Source organism: Aegilops tauschii, chromosome 7 (genome assembly GCF_002575655.3).
Source record: "Aegilops tauschii subsp. strangulata cultivar AL8/78 chromosome 7, Aet v6.0, whole genome shotgun sequence".
In the NCBI taxonomy this organism is placed as follows: domain Eukaryota; kingdom Viridiplantae; phylum Streptophyta; class Magnoliopsida; order Poales; family Poaceae; genus Aegilops; species Aegilops tauschii.
The window spans coordinates 378,020,822-378,031,547 of NC_053041.3; positions in this window are offsets into that span (position 1 = coordinate 378,020,822).

Consider the following 10,726-nt stretch of genomic DNA (forward strand, 5'->3'; position numbering starts at 1 on the left):
TCCACTTCACTCTGAAATTCTTTGAACTTTTCAAATGTTTCAGACTTATGTTTCATCAAGTAGATATACCCATATCTGCTCAAATCATCTGTGAAGGTCAGAAAATAACGATAACCGCCGCGAGCCTCAACACTCATCGGACCGCATACATCAGTATGTATTATTTCCAATAAGTCAGTTGCTCGCTCCATTGTTCCGGAGAACAGAGTCTTAGTCATCTTGCCCATGAGGCATGGTTCGCAAGCATCAAGTGATTTATAATCAAGTCATTCCAAAAACCCATCAGCATGGAGTTTCTTCATGCGCTTTACACCAATATGACCTAAACGGTAGTGCCACAAATAAGTTGCACTATCATTATTAACTTTGCATCTTTTAGCTTCAATATTATGAATATGTGTATCACTACAATCGAGATCCAACAAACCATTTTCATTGGGTGTATGACCATAGAAGGTTTTATTCATGTAAGCAGAACAACAGTTATTCTCTAGCTTACGTGAATAACCGTATTGCAATAAACATGATCCAATCATATTCATGCTCAATGCAAACACTAAATAACATTTATTTTTAGGTTCAACACTAATCCTGAAAGTATAGGGAGTGTGCGATGATGATCATATCAATCTTGGAACCACTTCCAATACACATCGTCACTTCACCCTTAACTAGTCTCTGTTCATTCTGCAACTCCCGTTTCGAGTTACTACTCTTAGCAACTGAACCAGTATCAAATACTGAGGGGTTGCTATAAACACTAGTAAAGTACACATCAATAACATGTATATCAAATATAGCTTTGTTCACTTTGCCATCCTTCTTATCCACCAAATACTTGGGGCAGTTCCGCTTCCAGTGACCAGTCCCTTTGCAGTAGAAGCACTCAGTTTCAGGCTTAGGTCTAGACTTGGGCTTTTTCACTTGAGCAGCAACTTGCTTGTCGTTCTTCTTGAAGTTCCCTTTTCTTCCCTTTGCCCCTTTACTTGAAACTAGTGGTCTTGTTAACCATCAACACTTGATGCTCTTTCTTGATTTTCACCTTCATCGATTTCAGCATCGGGAAGAGCTCGGGAATTACTTTCGTCATCCCTTGCATATTATAGTTCATCACGAAGTTCTAGTAACTTGGTGATAGTGACTAGAGAATTCTGTCAATTACTATCTTATCTAGAAGATTAACTCCCACTTGATTCAAGCAATTGTAGTACCCAGATAATCTGAGCACATGCTCACTAGTTGAGCTATTCTCCTCCATCTTGTAGGCAAAGTACTTGTCAAAGGTCTCATACCTTTCGACATGGGCGTGAGTCTGAAATACTAATTTCAACTCTTGGAACATCTCATATGCTCCATGGCATTTCAAAAACGTCTTTGAAGCCCCGATTCTAAGCCGTAAAGCATGGTGCACTAAACTATCAAGTAGTCATCATATCAAGCTTGCCAAACGTTCATAACGTCTGCATTTGCTCCTGCAATCGGTCAGTCACCTAGCGGTGCATAAAGGACATAATTCTTCTGTGCAGCAATGAGGATAATCCTCAGAACACGGATCCAATCCGCATTATTGCTACTAACATCTTTCAACTTAGTTTTCTCTAGGAACATATCAAAATAAAACAGGGGAGCTAAACGCGAGCTATTGATCTACAACATAGATATGCTAATACTACCAGGAGTAAGTTCATGATAAATTTAAGTTCAACTAATCATATTACTTAAGAACTCCCACTTAGATAGACATCCCTCTAATCATCTAAGTGATCACGTGATCCAAATCAACTAAACCATAACCGATCATCACGTGAAATGGAGTAGTTTTCAATGGTGAACATCACTATGTTGATCATATCTACTATATGATTCACGCTCGACCTTTCGGTCTCAGTGTTCCGAGGCCATATCTGCATATGCTAGGCTCATCAAGTTTAACCTGAGTATTCTGCGTGTGCAAAACTGGCTTGCACCCGTTGTAGATGGACGTAGAGCTTATCACACCCGATCATCACGTGGTGTCTGGGCACGACGAACTTTGGCAACGGTGCATACTCAGGGAGAACACTTTTATCTTGAAATTTAGTGAGAGATCATCTTATAATGCTACCATCAATCAAAGCAAAATAAGATGCATAAAAGATAAACATCACATGCAATCAATATAAGTGATATGATATGGCCATCATCATCTTGTGCTTGTGATCTCCATCTCCGAAGCACCATCATGATCACCATCGTCACCGGCGCGACACCTTGATCTCCATCGTAGCATCGTTGTCGTCTCGCCAACTACTGCTTCTACGACTATCGCTACTGCTTAGTGATAAAGTAAAGCAATTACAGGGCGATTGCATTGCATACAATAAAGCGACAACCATATGGCTCCTGCCAGTTGCCGATAACTCGGTTACAAAACATGATCATCTCATACAATAAAATATAGCATCATGTCTTGACCATATCACATCACAACATGCCCTGCAAAAACAAGTTAGACGTCCTCTACTTTGTTGTTGCAAGTTTTACGTGGCTGCTACGGGCTGAGCAAGAACTGTTCTTACCTACGTATCAAAACCACAACGATAGTTCGTCAAGTTAGTGTTGTTTTAACCTTCTCAAGGACCGGGCGTAGCCACACTCGGTTCAACTAAAGTTGAAGAAACTGACACCCGCTAGTCACCTGTGTCCAAAGCACGGCGGTAAAACCAGTCTCACGTAAGCGTATGCGTAATGTCGGTCCGGGCCGCTTCATCCAACAATACCGCCGAACCAAAGTGTGACATGCTGGTAAGCAGTATGACTTGTATCGCCCACAACTCACTTGTGTTCTACTCGTGCATATAACATCAACGCATAAAACCTGGCTCGGATGCCACTGTTGGGGAACATAGTAATTTCGAAAAAATTCCTACGCACACGCAAGATCATGGTGATGCATAGCAACGAGAGGGTAGAGTGTGTCCACGTACCCTCGTAGACCGAAAGCGGAAGCGTTAGCACAACGCGGTTGATGTAGTCGTACGTCTTCACGATCCGACCGATCAAGTACCAAACGCACGACACCTCCGAGTTCAGCACACGTTCAACTCGATGACGTCCCTCGAACTCTGATCCAGCCAAGCTTTGAGGGAGAGTTCCGTCAGCACGACGGCGTGGTGACGATGATGATGTTCTACCGACGCAGGGCTTCGCCTAAGCACCGCTACGATATGACCGAGGTGGATTATGGTGAAGGGGGGCACCGCACACGGCTAAGAGATCCAAGGGATCAATTGTTGTGTCTATGGGGTGCCCCCTGCCCCCGTATATAAAGGAGCAAGGTAGAGGCCGGCCCTAGAGGGGGTGCGCCAAGTGTGGGGAGTCCTACTAGGACTCCCAAGTCCTAGTAGGATTCCCCTTTCCTTTCTGGAGTAGGAGAGAAGGAAAGAGGGGGAGAGGGAGAAGGAAAAGGGGGCTGCACCCCTTGTCCAATTCGGACCAGAGGGGGGGGGGCGCCTCCTTCCTTTTGGCCTCTCTCCTCTATTCCCGTATGGCCCAATAAGGCCCAATACTTCTCGCGGTGAATTCCCGTAACTCCGTGGTACTCCGAAAATACCTGAATCACTCGGAACCTTTCCGATGTCCGAATATAGTCGTCCAATATATTGATCTTTACGTCTCGACCATTTTGAGACTCCTCGTCATGTCCTCGATCTCATCCGGGACTCCGAACTACCTTCGGTACATCAAATCACATAACTCATAATACAAATCGTCATCGAACTTTAAGCGTGCGGACCCTACGGGTTCGAGAACTATGTAGACATGACCGAGACATGTCTCCGGTCAATAACCAATAGCGGAACCTGGATACTCATATTGGCTCCCACATATTCTACGAAGATCTTTATCGGTCAAACCGCATAACAACATACGTTGTTCCCTTTGTCATCGGTATGTTACTTGCCCGAGATTCGATCGTCGGTATCTCAATACCTAGTTCAATCTCGTTACCGGCAAGTCTCTTTACTCGTTCCGTAATACATCATCCCGCAACTAACTAATTAGTTGCAATGCTTGCAAGGCTTAAGTGATGTGCATTACAGAGTTGGCCCAGAGATACCTCTCTGACAATCGGAGTGACAAATCCTAATCTCGAAATACGCCAACCCAACAAGTACCTTCGGAGACACCTATAGAGCACCTTTATAATCACCCAGTTACATTGTGACGTTTGGTAGCACACAAAGTGTTCCTCCGGTAAAGGGGAGTTGCATAATCTCATAGTCATAGGAACATGTATAAGTCATGAAGAAAGCAATAGCAACATACTAAACGATCAAGTGCTAAGCTAACGGAATGGGTCAAGTCAATCACATCATTCTCCTAATGATGTGATCCCGTTAATCAAATGACAACTCATGTCCATGACTAGGAAACTCAACCATCTTCGATTGACGAGCTAGTCAAGTAGAGGCATACTAGTGACAATATGTTTGTCTATGTATTCACACATGTACTAAGTTTCTGGTTAATACAATTCTAGCATGAATAATAAATATTTATTATGATATAAGGAAATAAATAATAACTTTATTATTGCCTCTAGGGCATATTTCCTTCACTTGCAAGGCTTATAGTGATGTGCATTACCGAGAGGGCCCAGAGATACCTCTCCGATACACGGAGTGACAAATCCTAATCTTGATCTATGCCAACTCAACAAACACCTTCGGAGACACCTATAGAGCATCTTTATAATCACCCATTTACGTTGTGACATTTGATAGCACACAAGGTGTTCCTGCGGTATTCAGGAGTTGCATAATCTCATAGTTAGAGGAATATGTATAAGTCATGAAGAAAGCAATAGCAATAAAACTAAACGATCATAATGCTAAGCTAACGGATGTGTCTTGTCCATCACATCATTCTCTAATGATGTGATCCCGTTCATCAAATGACAACACATGTCTATGGTCATGAAACTTAACCATCTTTGATTAACGAGCTAGTCAAGTAGAGGCATACTAGGGACACTTTGTTTGTCTATGTATTCACACATGTACTAAGTTTCCGGTTAATACAATTCTAGCGTGAATAATAAACATTTGTCATGATATAAGGAAATATAAATAACAACTTTATTATTGCCTCTAGGGAATATTTCCTTCAGTCTCCCACTTGCACTAGAGTCAATAATCTAGATTACATTGTAATGATTCTAACACCCATGGAGTCTTGGTGCTGATCGTGTTTTGCTCGTGGAAGAGGCTTAGTCAATGGGTCTGCACCATTTAGATCCGTATGTATTTTGCAAATCTCTATGTCTCCCTCCTTGACTTGATCGCGGATGGAATTGAAGCGTCTCTTGATGTGTTTGGTTCTCTTGTGAAATCTGGATTCCTTCGCCAAGGAAATTGCTCCAGTATTGTCACAAAAGATTTTCATTGGACCCGATGCACTAGGTATTACACCTAGATCGGATATGAACTCCTTCATTTGCTGCTTCCGAAGCAGCTATGTACTCCGCTTCACACGTAGATCCCGCCACGACGCTCTGCTTGGAACTGCACCAACTTACAACTCCACCATTCAATATAAATACATATCCAGTTTGTGACTTAGAGTCATCCGGATCAGTGTCAAAGCTTGCATCGACGTAACCATTTACGACAAGCTCTTTGTCACCTCCATAAACGAGAAACATATCCTTAGTCCTTTTCGGGTATTTCAGGATGTTCTTAACCGCTGTCCAGTGATCCACTCCTGGATTACTTTGGTACCTCCCTGCTAAACTTATAGCAAGGCACACATCAGGTCTGGGACACAACATTGCATACATGATAGAACCTATGGCTGAGGCATAGGGAATGACCTTCATTTTCTCTCTATCTTCTGCAGTGGTCGGGCATTGAGTCTGACTCAACTTCACACCTTGTAACACAGGCAAGAACCCTTTCTTTGACTGATCCATTTGAACTTCTTCAAAACTTTATCAAGGTACGTGCTTTGTGAAAGTCCAATTAAGCGTCTTGATCTATCTCTATAGATCTTGATGCCCAATATATAAGCAACTTCATCGAGGTCTTTCATTGAAAAATTCTTATTCAAGTATCCTTTTATGCTATCTAGAAATTCTGTATTATTTCCAATCAACAATATGTTGTCCACATATAATATTAGAAATGCTACAGAGCTCCCACTCACTTTTTGTAAATACAGGCTTCTCAAAAAGTCTGTATAAAACCATATGCTTTGATCACACTATCAAAGCGTATATTCCAACTCCGAGAGGCTTGCACCAGTCCATAAATGGATCGCTGGAGCTTGCACACTTTGTTAGCACCTTTAGGATCGACCAAACGTTCTGGTTGCATCATATACAACTCTTCTTTAACATATCCATTAAGAAATGCAGTTTTGACATCCATTTGCCAAATTTCATAATCATAAAATGCAGCAATTGCTAACATGATTCGGACAGACTTAAGCATCGCTACGGGTGAGAAGGTCCATCGTATTCAACTCCTTGAACTTGTCGAAAACCTTTCGCAACAAGTCGAGCTTTGTAGATAGTAACATTACCGACAACGTCAGTCTTCTTCTTGAAGATCCATTTATTCTCTATGGCTTGCCGATCATCGGGCAAGTCAACCAAAGTCCACACTTTGTTCTCATACATGGATCCCATCTCAGATTTCATGGCCTCAAACCATTTCGTGGAATCTGGGCTCATCATCGCTTCCTCATAGTTCATAGGTTTGTCATGGTCAAGTAACATGACCTCCAGAATAGGATTACCGTACCACTCTGGTGCGGATCGTACTCTGGTTGACCTACGAGGTTTGGTAGTAACTTGATTTGAAGTTTCATGATCATCATCGTTAGCTTCCTCACTAATTGGTGTAGGAATCACTAGAACTGATTTCTGTGATGAACTACTTTCCAATTCGGGAGAAGGTACAATTACCTCATCAAGTTCTACTTTCCTCCCACTCACTTGTTTCGAGAGAAACTCCTTCTCTAGAAAGGATCCATTCTTAGCAACGAATATCTTGCCTTCGGATCTGTGATAGAAGGTGTACCCAACAGTCTCCTTTGGGTATCCTATGAAGAAACATTTCTCCGATTTGGGTTCGAGCTTATCAGGTTGAAGCTTTTTCACATAAGCATCGCAGCCCCAAACTTTAAGAAAAACGACAGCTTAGGTTTCTTGCTAAACCACAGTTCATATGGTGTCATCTCAATGGCTTTAGATGGTTTCCTATTTAACGTGAATGCAGCCGTCTCTAAAGCATAACCCCAAAACGATAGCGGTAAATCGGTAAGAGACATCATAGATCTAATAAAGTACGATTACGATGTTCAGACACACCATTACGCTGTGGTGTTCCAGGTGGCGTGAGTTGTGAAAGCAGAAGCGGAAACGAGAAGGGGAGAGTGTGTCCACGCACCCCCATAGACCAAAAGCAGAAGCGTTAGATTAACGCGGTTGATGTAGTCGAACGTCTTCACGATCCAACCGATCCAAGAACCGAACGTATGGCACCTCCGTGTTCAGCACACATTCAGCTCGATGACGTCCCTCGAACTCTTGATCCAGTAGAGGGTCGAGGGAGAGTTCCGTCAGCATGACGGCGTGGTGATGGTGATGGTGATGTGATCCGCGCAGGGCTTCGCCTAAGCACTACGACATTATGACCGGAGGAGTAAACTGTGGAGGGGGGCACCGCACACAACTAAGAGAATTATTGGTGTGTCTTTGGGGTGCCCCCTGCCCACGTATATAAAGGAGGGGGAGAGAGGCCGGCGGCTAGGAGGGGCACGCCATGGGGGGGTTAGTAGGATTCGCCCCCCTTTTTCCTTTGTTCCACCGGAGGGAATAGGAAGGAGAGGGAGAGGGAAAGGGAAGGGGGGTGCCGCCCCTCCTCCTTGTCCTATTTGGACTCCCAAGGAGGGGGGTGCACGGCCACCTCCCGCGGGCTTCCCTCTCTCTCCCTTAGGCCCATGTTGGCCCAACACTTCTCCGGGGGGTCCGGTAACCCCTCGGTACTCCGGTAAAATACCCGAATCACTCGGAACCATTCCGATGTCCGAATACAACCTTCCACTATATGAATCTTTACCTCTCGACCATTTCGAGGCTCCTCGTCATGTCCGTGATCTCATTCGGGAGTCCGAACAAACTTCGGTCACCAAAACACATAACTCATAATTATCGTCATCGAATGTTAAGCGTGCGGACCCTACGGGTTCGAGAACTATGTAGACATGACAGAGACACATCTCCGGTCAATAACCAATAGTGGAACCTGGATGCTCATATTGGTTCCTACATTCTTTATCGGTCAAACCGCATAACAACATACGTCATTCCCTTTGTCATCGGTATGTTACTTGCCCGAGATTCGATCGTCGGCATCCTCATACCTAGTTCAATCTCATTTCTGGCAAGTCTCTTTACTCGTTCCGTAATGCATCATCCCGTAACTAACTCATTAGTTACATTGCTTGCAAGGCTTATAGTGATGTGCATTACCGAGAGGGCCCAAAGATACCTATCCGATACATGGAGTGAGAAATCCTAATCTTGATCTATGCCAACTCAACAAACACCTTCGGAGACACCTGTAGATCATCTTTATAATCACCCAGTTACGTTGTGACGTTTGATAGCACATAAGGTGTTCCTCCGGTATCTGGGAGTTGCATAATCTCATAGTCGGAGGAATATGTATAAGTCATGAAGAAAGCAATAGCGATAAAACTAAACGATCATAATGCTAAGCTAACGGATGGGTCTTGTCCATCACATCATTCTCTAATGATGTGATCCCGTTCATCAAATGACAACACATGTCTATGGTCAGAAAACTTAACCATCTTTGATTAACGAGCTAGTCAAGTAGAGGCATAGTAGGGACACTCTGTTTGCCTATGTATTCACACATGTACTAAGTTTCCAGTTAATACAATTCTAGCATGAATAATAAACATTTATCATGAATAAGGAAATATAAATAACGACTTTATTATTGCCTCTAGGGCATATTTCCTTCACTACTCTTCTTCAAGTACTCTGAATGGTTCATGATATATTAGCCAACTATTACCATAAGCCCATTATAATGTGTCATGTATCAATATTTAAAAAAGGTGAGTGAAAAACAACAACAACAATAATAATAATCAAACAATTACAAAATTACGGTCATTTGACCTGGGGTGGGGGCATAGGGAGAAAGGAGAAGTATCGAAGACTATTAAATATCAATATCAATTTCGTCATAACTTGCACTCTCACTGGTGCTTCTCTAAAGAAACAACAACATATGATTAGTACTTCGATTAAAAACAATTGAATGAAAACGCATACAACAAACACATATAGATTTAGAGTGTAACGTCCCAAATTTTCAATTTGGAATGTTATACATTAGATCATCATGCATATCATATTTTATTGCATTTTGATTTGCGATCCTAGAAATTTCACGCAACTCAAGGACCCACGGAGAGAGTTGGGGATTTCGTTATTTACATATTTGGGTTTTCTCAAATTTTGAAAATAGGATCATTTGTTTTAATTATTTTTCTCTCCGAAAATATTTCATATCAAAATATATGAGAGGGGATAAAATGACTTCTCCACAAATAATGAAATATTGGAGGAAAAATATTAAAAACAAATATTTGATTCTATTTGGATTTTATTTGATTTTATTCGAATTAGGAAAAATACGCGTTTTTCAAAATTGCATTTTAGGCCCAAATAAATGTTCATCTTGTCCGGAATATTTTTATAGGACCGGGAAAATTTATTTCGGTATTTTTGGAGTCCGTTTAGTATTTCTTTTCTTACTTTTTCTGCATGTCCGATTTTTTTTAAAAAAGTCAACCGCCTTACGGGCCGTGTCCGACCCGGACACCTCAGCCCGGCCGGCCTTTAAAGCCGCGGCCCGAGCCCCGCCTCAGCCCAAGTCGCTGCCGCCCCGAAACCCTAGCCGCCGCCGCCGCCCGCGTCGCCCCGCCGCCCGACCCGCCACCCGCCGGAGCCCCGCCGCCTCTCGCCCGACGCCGCCACCCGCCGGAGCCGCTCGCCGCCGCCGCCGTCACGCGAACCGAGGTAGCCACCGGTTTTTCTCGAAAAACCGTTCGGTTTTATTTCGAAACCGAGATGCGTTTTTTTATATTAGATCGGTTTATTTTTTTTCCGGTTTAGTTAAATAGCGTGGTTTTCAATTTTTTTACAGACAGCGAACGTTCGATCGTTAGCCTGTTCGTCAGTTTTTCTTTTTCTCGGATTTTCCGCGATTATTCTTGATCGCGATTTCCGATCTGTTTTTCGTTTTAGTATAACTTTTCGCTCGTTTATCGGAATCAGGCGATTCAAGCTCCTAGAGTTTCGTCTCGAAATTCTCTTTCCGTTTAAGCAACTCAAACAAGTTTTTGCTACTATAAAATTTGACTTAGATCCAGATTAGTAAACGAAGCTTGTTTCTTTCGCCGTTTGACCTTCGTTGCTTCGTTTGAATTGATTCTTTTTGCAAACCGGAGTTCTTAAGTTGAACTTTCTGGTTAGATCTATTATTTTGAGTTTTATTTCGTGCACCCTTGCTTGATTGCTTATGTATGTATTGTTTGTTTGCGATAGAGTATCCGGAGTGCGAAGCGTGCTACTACGAGTCTCTAGGTTTCACGGATCATCAGCAAGGCAAGTAACACTTTGATCATACTTTCATCACTC